Raw genomic sequence first — 14,590 nt, 5'->3', positions numbered from 1 at the left:
TGTGGGACAGCACCCAAGAAATAGGGACGACATCAGGAAGCGGTGGAACGACCTACGGGGGAAGGTGCGTTCAATGGTATCCCGGCACAACATCGCGGTGCAGCGGACTGGCGGCGGACCCCCACCTCCTCCCCCAGAATTTACAACATGGGAGGAGCAAGTCTTGGCGATCCTGCATCCTGAGGGCCTCGCAGGAGTATCTGGAGGAATGGACTCTGGTAAGTCTCATCTTCACTACTTCATCCCCCCCACCCCACCAGCATGCCAATTCATACCCCCACCCTCACCCTCACCCCCATCACATCCTGCTCCTTGCAAATGTCTCCACATCACAGCCCACCCATCCCAACACAAAGCCCTGCATGCGACCACAAAGCATGGACACCCATCACCAAAGCATGCCCACTGCACATACCCATCCCCCACTAAATCACCGTCACAAAAGCCCCCACACGGGAATGCCAGCACTGGGGTACAAGGGCACCCACCCATTACACGCTATGGCACACACAAATGCAATAACCATACTTTTATAGTCCTGCAGGACCTGAACTCCACGTCACCGCGCAGGAGGGTCCACAAATGTCCACTCCACCCCCAGAAGAGGCCCACAGTGAGGACAGCACCTCTGTCGACCTGGATCTAGATGACCAGCCCGGCCCATCGGGGACCTCGGGACAGTCGGTTCCCCTCAGACAACCACAGCCCATAGCAGACCGTCCCCCCTCTGGCAACACCAGCACAGCACCCACCCAGCGGGCCCATACCTCAGTCCCCAGGTCAATCAGCGGTGTGTCCACCACTACAGGGCACCCAGGTTAACCCACCACCCCAACAACAACAGAGACCTGGGGGCAGTGCTAGTGGGCACACGGTCCAGGGGACAGAGGCACAGGGAAACGGGAACTGGGAGGGCTGCTGTGCGACAGGGGGGGGACAGGCCAAGGGAACCCACTCTCCACGAGGCCCTCTCCAACATCATGGGAGCATACCACCACTCCCAGGAGACGATGGCGACGGTCCTGGCCAGGTTTCAGGAAATCCAGCTTCTGCAGGAGGAACAGTATTTGGGCTTCAGGGAGGAACTACGAAACATCAGTTCCGCCCTGGCCACCATTGTAGGGGCTCTGAATCAGGTAGTCACCACATTGCGGGACACTGTGGCAGGACAAAGGGCCCCTGACACTAGCATGGACCAAGAACTGCCTACCACCTCCGCCGGCGCTAGTGGACAGGAGGCCCCGCCACAGGACCAACAGGCCACCAGCACCCCACCCCCTGCAGAAGGAGAACCACCCTGCAAGCGGGCCCTGAGATCCAGGAAGAAGACAGAGTAAGATGCCAAGACCCCCGCCAGCAAAGGATACCTCCCTGATTGTCATCCCACTGTCCCACATTGACACCCTGTCCATTCTTATACTGCCCATGCTCCACTTTCCACAGGCATTTGGACATTGCACCTGTGAGACTAATAGTCTGGACTCTGCCATGGACAATCCTCCACCATCACCCCTCACCGATTTGCAATCACCCACCAATATAGAGCACAGAAATAAACACAGTTATTGCACAAAACAATCAGGAGTCTGGCTGTGATTTTGTACTAATGTATTAGACATTACCGTCCGAAAATGCATATTTACATTGTGATGCCAACATACCACTGTCACACAGCTGTAGTCCATGGGGAAACAAAGCAGATGTCACACACTGTGGGCCACATCTCTGAAATTGGAAGGGAAAGTCACAACTCAGTTACCATACACTGGGGGAAAAGGTCAGACAGTAGAGAGGTAGTAGGGGATAAGTATATGTAAAATGACGGGTTGGAGTCTTACCTGTGTGTCATTGGAAATACTGCTGTATTACTGTGTTCCTGTTGTCTATGGCGTCCTCTTCTTCACTCTCCACAGGCTCCACAGCTGCTACAACACCACCATCTGGACCATCCTCCTGCAGAAAAGGCACCTGGCGTCGCAAAGCCAGGTTGTGAAGCATACAGCAGGCCACGATGATCTGGCACACCTTCTTTGGTGAGTACAATAGGGATCCACCTGTCATATGGAGGCAGCGGAACTGGCCTTCAGAAGGCCGAAGGTCCGCTCGATCACCCTCCTAGTTCTCCCAAGGGCCTCATTGTACCGTTCCTCTGCCCTTGTCCGGGGATTCCTCACTGGGGTCAGTAGCCAGGACAGGTTGGGGTAACCAGAGTCACCTATTAGCCACACACGGTGCCTCTGGAGTCGACCCATCACGTAAGGGATGCTGCTATTCCGCATGATGTAGGTGTCATGCACAGAGCCAGGGAACTTGGCATTAACATGGGAGATGTACTGGTCAGCCAAACACACCATCTGTACATTCATCGAATGATAACTCTTTCTGTTTCTGTACACTTGTTCGCTCCTGCTGGGGGGTACTAAAGCCACATGTGCCCCATCAATGGCACCTATGATGTTGGGGATATGTCCAAGGGCATAGAAATCACCTTTCACTGTAGGCAAATCCTCCACCTCAGGGAAAACAATGTAGCTCCGCATGTATTTCAGAAGGGCAGACAACACTCTGGACAACACCTTGGAAAACATAGGCTGGGACATCCCTGATGATATGGCCACTGTTGTTGAAATGACCCACTTGCAAAGAAATGGAGTACTGACAGCACCTGCACTAGAGGTGGGATCCCTGTGGGTTGGCGGATTGGTGACATCAGGTCTGGCTCCAGCTGGGCACACAGTTCATGAATAGTGGCTCGGTCAAGCCTGTATGTCAGTATGACATGTCTTTCCTCCATTGTCGACAGGTCTGCCAGCGGTCTGTACACGGGAAGATTCCTCCATCTCCTTGCATGTCCCAGCGGACGGTGCCTATGTAGGACAACAGCGAGCACAGAGTCAATCAGCCCACAGGTACGTAACCACAGTTTCCAAAAAACACAATTCCCAATGCATTGAATGGTTTGTAGGAGTGTTGCTGCAAGGCCTAGGTATGTGTGACGTAGTTAAAAGTAAGCCATGTGGGCCCTTGAAATGGCGGCTGCCTGACCTGTGACAATGGGATGTGAGGTCAATGCGCTGGCGTTGCACACCGTGGTGGTAGGCGGTCGAAGACCGCGGCGTAAACCAGCATTGGTTAACATTGAACCCTATGGGTCTCAGGAGCCAATGACGATGTGCGCCGGCGGTCGCAGTACGCACCGCCGCGGTACGCACCGCCGCGGGCATGACCGCCATTTTCTATCTGCTTAATCACTCGATACCTGATCTTCGACAGGAGAGGACCTACACTGCAAGTGCTGCTGTGACCTGGGTCTGGAAGAGACAATGGCTCATGCGACTGGGGAAAGGGCTTCTGCCTTCACTGCTCAGGAATTGGAGAAACTCGTGGATGGGGTCCTCCCCCAGTATGCGCTACTCTACGGTCCTCCAGACCAACAGGTAAGTACACTGGGACCATGCTTTGGGGGCAATGCCTGTGTTGAGTCGGGTGGATGAAAGATGGTGGGGAGGGGAGCGAATGAGGCATGCATCAGACGACGGATGATAGGATGTGCCACATGGCAAGGGTAGGGTTGGGGGGCCACTTACATTGAGGGTGCAGAAGGTGATGACTCTTTTTCTCCCCCTGTACATTTCACATAGGTCAGCGCCCACCAGAAGATAGCCATTTGGCGTGCCATCGCCAAGGACGTCCGTGCCCTGGGGGTCCACCACAGACGGGGCACCCACTGCCGGAAGAGATGGGAGGACATCCGACGCTGGAGCAGGAAGACGGCGGAGGCTCAGCTGGGGATGGCCTCCCAACGTGGGAGGGGTGCCAGTCGTACTTTGACCCCCCTGATGTCCCGGATCCTGGCGGTGGCCTACCCCGATTTGGATGGGCGCGTGAGGACATCACAGCAGACACAAGGGGTTGAGTACAACCTCATTCTGCTGACTTTGCGTGCAGTGGAGGTGTCTGGGTGGGGGAGGAGGGCTGTGGGAATCCCTAGGCCAGGGCGACTTCTGTAGGCTAGGCCCCTCCGTAAGGCATGGCCCTGTGCCCCCGCCCCCAACCTCTGTAGGGTGCCAAGTACAGTTATCCATGGCCCTGTGTCATCTATGTGTGCAGTTTGTGTCCATAGGCTTGTAGGCCATGTTGCACGGATTGAGTAGTGGACCCCAAGTGCGCGGCGTAGTGCAGGGGGCTTCTGTGTCTGTCCTCTCTGCCAACTGTGTCGCCAATGCATGCACTCAACATGTCTTTATTTTTCCCCCACCCCTTTTTTGTGGTCTTCCTGTTCATGTGTGCATTAGCATCATCAGGCGGAGGAGAAGTGGCATCGGAGCACGAGGGAGCTGCATCCCACATGGCCCTGGAGGGCCATGCAATGGATTCCGAGTACACCAGTGGGACGGAGGGCGAGGGGAGCTCCACAGCGGGGACTCGTGCAGACATTAGTGACACAGACTCGTCCTCTGAAGGGAGCTCCCTTGTGGTGGCGGCAACAACAGGTACAGCCGCCACCCAGCGCACCAGCACCGCCCTCCCAGCAGCCCCTCAGCGTTTGCCCCGTGCCTGCTCACCCAGGAAGGTGGGCATCTCCTTCGCCCCAGGCACCTCAGGCCCTGCCCCTGTCACCCCTGCTGCCCTCAGTGAGGAGGTAATTGACCTCCTGAGGAGGCTCATTGTTGGGCAGTCTACCCTTTTGAATGCCATCCAGGGTGTAGAAAGGGAGGTGCACCAGAGTAATGCATACCTGGAGGGCATTCATTGGGGTCAGGCTGCCCATCAGCGATCGTTCAGCACTCTGGCCTTAGCACTGATGGCAGCAATTGTCCCTGTCTCTAGCCTCCCCCTCCAACTTCCTCCACCCATACCCTATCACCTGTACCTCTGCCTATCCCAGACACACCATCAGACCAGCCTGCACACACCTCAACACCCAAGGGAAGCTCATCCAGACATAAGCACCACACATCACACAAGCATTCACACAAGCAACATCCACATACAGACATACCAACACCCACTGCCGCCTCTGTGTCCCCCTCCTCCTCATCTCCCTCCTCCCTCCCTGTCACGTCTCCACTCACACCTGCATGCACAACATCTTCAGCCACTACGTCCATCACCATCACACCCACCAGTACCACCCGCACACGTGCAGTCACCACCCCCACTACCATTTACACGTCCCCTGTGTCCTCTCCCAGTGTGTCTGTGACCCCCTCTTCCAAGCTACACAAACGCAGGCAGCCACCCACCCAACAGCCATCCACCTCACGACAGCATCCAGCCCAAGCACCTGCACCCAAAGACACCAGACTGAAGACTCCTACAACCACAACCTCTTCCTCCACTCCCATACCCACTACACCTACCCGTCCCTCTGTTCCTAAATTGGTTTTCCTTTCCAAACTTGACCTCTTTCCTACAACTCCCCCACCCCATCCATCTCATAGGACTCCAGTCAGCACCTCAGCCACCAAAAAAGCGGGACCTGGAATGACAGTGTGCCATGGACTGTGGCGTCCCCCACCCTCAAGGGCAGCCAGTTCAGGAAGGAGCCAAGGCACGGCTAGCCCACCCCCGGTAAAACATCCGAAGATTGTCAGTGGCCGGCGCGAGAGGCCGAAGACACCAGGGACCAAAATCCCGACCATGGTTCCGGCAGGAAGTGTGGTGCCACCTGGCACACCGCCAAAGGTGGGGAAGGGCCACAGGCGAACAGGGAAGGCTGGGAAGGGCAGCACGCCCGACAAGTCCGCCAGCAGCCCAGCTGGCCAGGAGGGCCCCGCCTGCCCCATCCCAGGTGGGCAGGAGGACACCCACAGGCCCGGTACTGCAGCCCAGGAGGACCCCGCCAACCACACGACAGATGGGCAGGAAGGCACCGCCAGCCAAAGGTCAGGTGGCGAATGACCTCCATGCCATGGCCGGATCCGCTGAGCTGGACACGTATCCGATGCACCGCTGAACAGGGCACCGCCATCTCAAGCACCGCTACACTGTGCACCGCCGTCTCAAGCACCGCTGAACAGGGCACCGCCGTCTCAAGCACCGCTACACTGGGCACCGCCGTCTCAAGCACCGCTGAACAGGGCCCTTCATCTCAAGCACCGCTGCACTGGGCACCGCCGTCTCAAGCACTGCTGAACAGGGCACCGCCATCTCAAGCATCGATGAACTGGGCCCTTCATCTCAAGCACCGCTGAACTGGGCCCTTCATCTCAAGCACCGCTGAACTGGGCCCTCCATCTCAAGCACCGCTACACTGTGAACCGCTGTTCAAGCACCGCTGAACAGGGCACTGCCGTCTCAAGCACCGCTGAACAGGGCCCGCCGTCTCAAGCACCGCTGAACAGGGCCCTTCATCTCAAGCACCGCTGAACTGGGCCCTTCATCTCAAGCACCGCTGAACAGAGCCCTTCATCTCAAGCACCGCTGAACTGGGCCCTTCATCTCAAGCACCGCTACACTGTGCACCGCCGTCTCAAGCACCGCTACACTGGGCACCGCCGTCTCAAGCACCGCTGAACAGGGCACCGCCGTCTCAAGCACCGCTGAACAGGGCCCCGCCGTCTCAAGCACCGCTGAACAGGGCCCTTCATCTCAAGCACCGCTGAACTGGGCCCTTCATCTCAAGCACCGCTGAACAGGGCCCTTCATCTCAAGGACCGCTGAACTGGGCCCTTCATCTCAAGCACCGCTACACTGTGCACCGCCGTCTCAAGCACCGCTACACTGGGCACCGCCGTCTCAAGCACCGCTGAACAGGGCACCGCCGTCTCAAGCACCGCTGAACAGGGCACCGCCGTCTTAAGCACCGCTACACTGGGCACCGCCGTCTCAAGCACCGCTGAACAGGGCACCGCCGTCTCAAGCACCGCTGAACAGGGCACCGGCATCTCAAGCACCACTGAACTGGGCCCTTCATCTCAAGCACCGCTACACTGTGCACCGCCGTCTCAAACACCGCTGAACAGGGCACCGCCGTCTCAAGCACCGCTGAACAGGGCCCGCCGTCTCAAGCACCGCTGAACAGGGCCCTTCATCTCAAGCACCGCTGAACTGGGCCCTTCATCTCAAGCACCGCTGAACAGGGCACCGCCGTCTCAAGCACCGCTGAACAGGGCACCGCCATCTCAAGCACCGCTGAACTGGGCCCTTCATCTCAAGCACCGCTGAACTGGGCCCTTCATCTCAAGCACCGCTGGCCCATTGGCGGAAAGGGCAGGCCCGCCTCTGTGTCGGGCAGGGCTGCACGAAGCACTCTGGGCACCAGTCCCCCTCCAGAACCAGTGGAGACTGTTATCCACTTGTGAGACTGTGGCTTTGCACTCCCCAGGATGTAACAGTGGGCAACCCACCTACTGTAGAGACTTGAGAGACTGTGGCTTTGCACTCCCCAGGATTGTTCAGTGGGCAACCCACCCACTGTATAGACTTGAGAGACTGTGGCTTTGCACTCCCCAGGAAGGTACAGTGGGCAAACCACCCACTGTATAGACTTGAGAGACTGTGGCTTTGCACTCCCCAGTATTGAACAGTGGGCAAGCCACCCACTGTAGAGACTTGAGAGACTGTGGCTTTGCATTCCCCAGGATTGTTCAGTGGGCAACCCACCCACTGTATAGACTTGAGAGACTGTGGCTTTGCACTCCCCAGGATGGTACAGTGGGCAAACCACCCACTGTAGAGACTTGAGAGACTGTGGCTTTGCACTCCCCAGGATGGAACAGTGGCCATGGAGGCCCATCGTGGATCTGGCGTCGTGGACTAATCTGGCTGAGGTGCCCCCCCTTCCCTTCCCCCTGAGGGGCCTGTAGTTTTGCTATCTAAGGCCCCTGCAGTGTTCTCTTCATTGGAGTCAGGTATCCTGTGTGGGCTTTGCCCATGTGATTTGGGCCCAGTCTTCCACGGACAATGCCTGCTACAATGATCGGACTTTAAAATTTATGTATATAAAGGTTTTAGATGTGTGATATATTTTTAAGCCAGTGATACAATATATTAAAATGTTTAGAATCATTTCCTTTTGTCTTTGCATTCTTCCGGGGGGTTTGGGGGGGGGGTAACTGTGATGTATTACTGTGCATTGATGTGTGTGTTGTAGTGGGTGAGGGTGGGGGTGGGTGTGTCGCGTATGTGTGTCCCTGTAATTTTTTGCCTCCCCTGTGTCGTAGGTGCAGTACTCACCGTTGTCTTCTGCGCCGGCGTTTGTGCTCCTGGTAGAGGAGCAGGTAGACAATCGCTGGGAGGATGTGGAGTTCGGGTTCCATGCTGTTCCAGATTCCTCGTGGGGTGTATGTAGGTGAGCGTTTTCCGTTCGTAATGGCTGTTTCCGCCGTGTTTTTATCGGCGGGCTACCGCCCCGGAAAAGGTGGCGGATTGGTAGATTGTGATAGGGTGGGCGGTACATTGACTCTCGCCTGTCTGTTGGCGGTGTCCGCCGTGCTGTTTGTTTGTCCCGCCGTGGCGGGCGGTGTGTTGAAGTGGCGGTCTCTGTTGGCGGTTTCCGCCAGGGTCGGAATTCCATTTTTTTTACCGCCAGACTGTTGGCCGTTTAGCCGCCGCTTTAACACCGACCGCCAAGGTTGGAATGACCACCCAAGTGTTTTTTTGGCCAAATTTTGAGGTTTGCAAAGGATTCTGGGTAACAGAACCTGGTCAGAGCCCCTAAGTCCCCCCATCTTGGATTTCCCTAGGTGTCTAGTTTTAAAAAATGTGCAGGTTTGGTAGGTTTCCCTGGGTGCTGGCTGAGCTAGAGGCCAAAATCCACAGCTAGGCACTTTGCAAAAAACAGGTCTGTTGTCTTTGGGAAAATGGGATGTGTCCGCGTTGTGTTTTGGGGCATTTCCTGTCGCGGGCACTAGGCCTAACACACAGGTGAGGTACCATTTTTATCGGGAAATTTGTGGCTCCTCTTGTTTTAAAAAATGTGCAGGTTTGGTAGGTTTCCCTAGGTGCCGGCTGAGCTAGAGGCAAAAATTGACAGCTAGGCACTTTGCAAAAAACATGTCAGATTTCAATGTAAAAATGTGATGTGTCCATGTTGTGTTTCCTGTCGTGAGCATTAAGCCTACCCACGCAAGTGAGGTACCATTTTTATCGGAAGACTTGGGGGAACACTGATTAGCAAGACAAGTGTTATTGCCCCTTGTCTTTCTCTACACTTTTTCCTTCCAAATGTAAGACAGTGTGTAAAAAAGACGTCTATTTGAGAAATGTGCTATCATTCACATGCTAGTATGGGCACCCCAGAATTCCGAGACGTGCAAATAACCACTGCTTCTCAACACCTTATCGGGTGCCCCTTTTGGAAATACAAAGGTTTTCTGGATACCTATTTCTCACTTTTTATATCTCACCAAATTAATTGCTGTATTCCCAGCATACAATGAAAACCTGTTGCAAGGTGCATCTCCTTTAGTGGCTCTGTCTTATCCAGGTGACCGGTTGACACCTGTTCGGTATAAGTCAATAAGGACGCTCAATGAAGGACCACATGCCAATTATGAATACAATTTAGCTTTAGTAGAATTTCAGGTAAATGTAGGCATTTAGCACATTAACAGTAGTGGAAAAAGAATAGCAATGAAAAGCATATATTTATATATAAGTACGCTACAAAGAGCATCTATGTAAACGTATGAGCAAAGAGTTCATTGACAGATATAAGCTTGGAATAACTGTATACCAAAATGTGTTACACTACGATGTTCAGGAAGTAAAATATAAACGAGTTGAATACTTCAGATAAGCTTTGATTTACTGCACACCAAAATGCATGTTTCAATTACTGCAGCAGGCTCACACTACGATGTTCAGTAAGCAAAATATAAACAAGCTGAATTCTTCAGATTAGCTTTGCTTAATTGTATACCAAAATGTATGTTTCAATTACTGTAGCAGGCTCACACTACGATGTTTAGAAAGCAAAATATAAACAAGCTGAATACTTCAGATAATAAACGCAGTGCAAGCATAATAATCTACCATAATAATAGAGCAGAGAAACAAAGGCCTTTCATCCCTGGGTGGAACTTAACTTAGTCCACGAAATGCTGGGAAGCCCTCTACCGCCCGCTTGGACCTCTCTCCCCCTCGAGCGTCACGGTCTCTGAACAGCACAACAGGGAGGCAGCTCTGGGTCTGAAGATGACAGTTTTCACAACTCCATCTGCGAGCTTCAATTCCCTCACCCGCCTTTCAGGGTTTAAGTAACCTGAAGCTTGGATTCTATCCCCTTCCAGTATTTTCTAGCTATGTTATCAGCACGTGTCTCTTGGCTGCCTTGCCATTCCCTGGCCATTGTTTTCATTCCATCTTTTACTGTGGTCTCGTTCTCAAGGTTGAGACTGAATCTCCTTCACAACCTGCTTCTCACACATGCAGCTGCGAATAAGTTTATCTACAGAATGTCAAAAGAAAAAAACAAGCTTGAAAGCGAACATCGTGAATTTTTTCCACGTTGCTCTGGCTTCAGCAGGCATCACGCTCATCTACACTGTTCAAGCTAATTAACCCTTCGCGTCACAATGTCTTCCGCACCTTTCCCTATACTGATCAGGCTCTGGGTACCTAGAGTTTTGAACCTACAAGCCCTATATATCCCCGCAACCAGAAAAGTCCAGCAGACTTAATGGTATATTGCTTTCAAAAATCTGACATTGCAGGAAAAAGTTACAGAGTAAAACGTGGAGAAAAATGGCTGTTTTTTTCACCTCAATTTCAATATTCTTTTATTTTAGTTGTTATTTTCAGTAAGAAACACTTGCAGGATCTACACAAATGACCCCTTTATAAATTCAAAATTTTGTCTAATTTTCTGAAATGTTTAGCTTTCTGGGATCCAGAATTGGTTTCACACCCAGTTCTGTCACTAACTGGAAGGAGGCTGAAAGCACAAAAATAGTAAAAATGGGGTATGTCCAGTAAAATGCCAGAATTGTATTGAAAAATTGGGTTTTATAATTCAAGTCTGCCTGTTCCTGAAAGCCGGGAAGATGGTGATTTTAGCAACGCAAACCCTTTGTTGATGCCATTTTCAGGGAGAAAACCACAAACCTTCTTCTGCAGCCCTTTTTTCCCATTTGTTTTTTAAAACACAAACTTTTCGCTGTGTTTTGGCTAATTTCTTGGTTTCCTTAAAAGGATGCAAATTTGGCATGGGTAACTTACGTGGAGAAAAAGTTATGAGGGCCTAAGCGCGAACTGCCCCAAATAGCCAAAAAAAGGCTCGGCACAGGAGGGGAAAAGGCCTGGCAGTGAAGGGGTTAAGAAATATTTATAGTTACTATTTCATAATAATAAATGATACACATACACTTTAAGCCTGTTTAACAAATGTATATTTACTCATGGTTAAATAAATATATATATGTTTGTATGCATGTGTGCATATGTATGTGTGTGTGTATATACATATAAATATCTATATAATTCTTTGCTTACCATGTTCATAGGTCATTGCATAGCTCTGAGATAAGTTTTTATATTAGATACCTATGAATCCCTGTTTTTTCTTTTATATCACAATGAGCAAATGCCATCATTACTATTTAACAGCAAGCGTTTCACTAGTGTAAAATTGAGTAATGATAAATGAATGTTAGAAAAGTACAATTATTTATTAACATCAAATATTACAAATCTCGAAAGTCTGTGTTTATACAATACAACTTTATTTCTCATACTATTATACCCATTATTATATTCCTTGCATATATATTCACTTACTACGTATTTACAAATCTATTTATTTATTACTCTAGTCCTACCTACCGTACTAGAGAATAAATAAATAAAAATAAACACAATTAAATGAATCAATACATTAAAAAAATAATTAATTAGATAAAAAATAAATAAATACATTTAAAAATAATTACATGTACTCTCTCGTAGTCTTTACTCTGTCTCCCTATCACCCCGTGGCTCTATCAATCCATCTTCCATCCCCACTCTGACTCATCCCAAACCCATTCTACTACTTTGATCTCCAAAATAACCCTTCCTAAGCTCTTCCCTCCTCTACCGCTCCTGGCTCATCCCACACCTCAGTTTACTGCTATGATCTCCCAAACAACCCTACTAAATTCTCCCTCACTTATCTCACCTCTGACTCATCCAAGACCCCTCCTGCTACTATGATCTCCCTAACCTCTTTCCACAGACTCCTCCCTCCTCCATCTCTCATTTAATCATCCCAAGCCTCATCCTATCACTATAAACTACCAATTAACAATTCTGGTTCTTCCCTCCTCTATCCCTCCATTACTCTAGTCAATCCAACTAACAAACTCACATATCTTCAGCTCAAATTAACTCATACCAATACTAATAGTGTACTCATATTTCCCTATACTAATCCACCACTAATTCCTCTTGGGTTCTGGAGTAGGGTGTCACTCACTGAAAAGCACTTTGACACCTCGTCAGGGGTAGTAAGCGCTATATAAATATCATTACAATGTAATATGTTGAATTCTACTCTACTTTGTAAATGTGGTCAATGGTGTTTAAGTGCCTATCATGTCTATTTGACTGTATATATTAGTCAGTGTTGTGACTAGATGCCGCTGGAGAGTCTGACCTGCTATTGTGATCTCAGCCACAATGTCTAAAAGCACTATTGCCAATTTCCCATTCTACAGAAGCACTCTCCTTTGCTGGAGTATGCTGTCTCTTTTTAGTAACCAATCCTTCTGCTTTCTTTTTCTTGAAGGGACCGTTCTCATAGGAACCATTTCTCTCTTGCTTCTCTCATCAGAGTCCTGTGTTGAGATTAACTTTTGTCAGCTTTGTTCCTTTGTTGGGTACTCAGTTAATTCACTCCTTCTTTCTTCAGGACATGTGTCTTGGCACCTGTTATCCCGTGTGTCTTCCAAAAATGTGAAAAACAGCTATCAATATACTTATACCAATCAGGCTGTTTTAAAGTTTTACACACCTTCAGTTGATAATCACCTCTGGATTATTGTTGTTGCAGCGATCCAGTCCATGTTTTCTTTTTACCGCTCTGCATCTTGTTAACATCTTGTCCTTTATCTCCCAGTGAAATTGCTTAAAAACTTCAATGAGCACTACTGTAGCACACTGTGATGATGTATATATTAACAAACATTCTTACCCATGTACTACGCACCTAACAAGTTTTACCATGGCCAGGGAGGACACTTAGGGGGTTATTACAACTTTGGAGGAGGTGTTAATCCGTCCCAAAAGTGACGGTAAAGTGACGGATATACCACCAGCCGTATTACGAGTCCATTATATCCTATGGAACTCGTAATACGGCTGGTGGTATATCCGTCACTTTACCGTCACTTTTGGGATGGATTAACACCTCCTCCAAAGTTGTAATAACCCCCATAGAGCCTTCATGAGACTTTGAAGACAAATCAGGCAAGAGGAACAGAAAAATAGTGCTACAAAGTCAAACAAAGAGCTGGTAAATATTTTAAACTAGTTACAAAAACCTGGGGAGAAGCAACTTATGGACTTTCCATTTTTCTCACTAGAGAAAAAAGAGCTACGAGACAGAAAATGCTCTGTTACAAGAAACTTCGGACATTTTTATCACCTTTATAAAAGCTAGTAGGGAGGAAGGTGAAGATCTTTAATAAAGTGCCTCTAAATCATAAGAGAACAGCCACAACGCAGTCAGGTTGAGTTCATGGTCAGTTTGTTCCAGGCCAATGGCCTTCACTGAAGAATTACGCAGAAAAGAAAAACCCATATCATGCATAATCTCCCCGTAGAATTGGGAATGTCAACTATATTTAGGAATGTTTTCACTTGTCAAAATCGCCTTGTCTTCCAACCGATAATGCAGAAATCTATACTATGCTACAGTGTAGGCGCAGAAGTGGGTCTTGTGGTCAGGAGTTGCATTTGCCTCTCACTGCTGTTATTAACTCTCATTTAGTACCCTTGTCATTGCTTCTGGTTGCTTTGATTCGTGGCCTTGATTAGTTTTGGTTTAGAGCTCTCATTTTGAGTGTGTGTTGTTGTAGTCAGTGACCATCTCTGTGTTCATCAGTTAGTTCAGCTAGCGTGCCTGGCCCATGCTGTTGCCACTGGCAGAAGGATGAACTAATATGGGGCCGGTGCTGAGAATTCACACAAATGCCAGTACTGGAAAAGATTGCACCACACTGGTCTATACCTCAAGTTCCTTAATCAATCTGCATACTCCCAGAACTCTGACTGCCAACAAACCTCAAACACAATTAAACTTGGAAACATCAGAGCAAGAGGGCAATCACTATTCACAAAATGTTTCATAATCTTCCAAATATACAGGTTTGTTTAGTCTCTTGAAGATGTATGATCAAAATTCAAAGCAATTTACAAAGAAATATGTCCAAGCACAGGAATCCTTTCAAGTTCTTTATTTATATAGCTTGTCAGTATACCGCCAAAAAAGACCCAGCCAATGCATTTCGTCCCTAGGTTGGGACTTCATCAGGGCAATCTTCTTAATCTGTATATTCACTATCCATTATTCAGCTGTTGCTTTGATTCATCGTGTGTTAGCTCATATTAGGATTGGTGTCCGAAAACTTGCTGGGAAACATTCATTGCTCTCACTTAAGAGCCG

The sequence above is a fragment of the Pleurodeles waltl genome, chromosome 1_2, assembly GCF_031143425.1.
Source record: "Pleurodeles waltl isolate 20211129_DDA chromosome 1_2, aPleWal1.hap1.20221129, whole genome shotgun sequence".
Taxonomy (NCBI): domain Eukaryota; kingdom Metazoa; phylum Chordata; class Amphibia; order Caudata; family Salamandridae; genus Pleurodeles; species Pleurodeles waltl.
The sequence above is the reverse complement of the archived record's forward strand: the minus strand, read 5'-3'. Positions refer to the sequence as shown.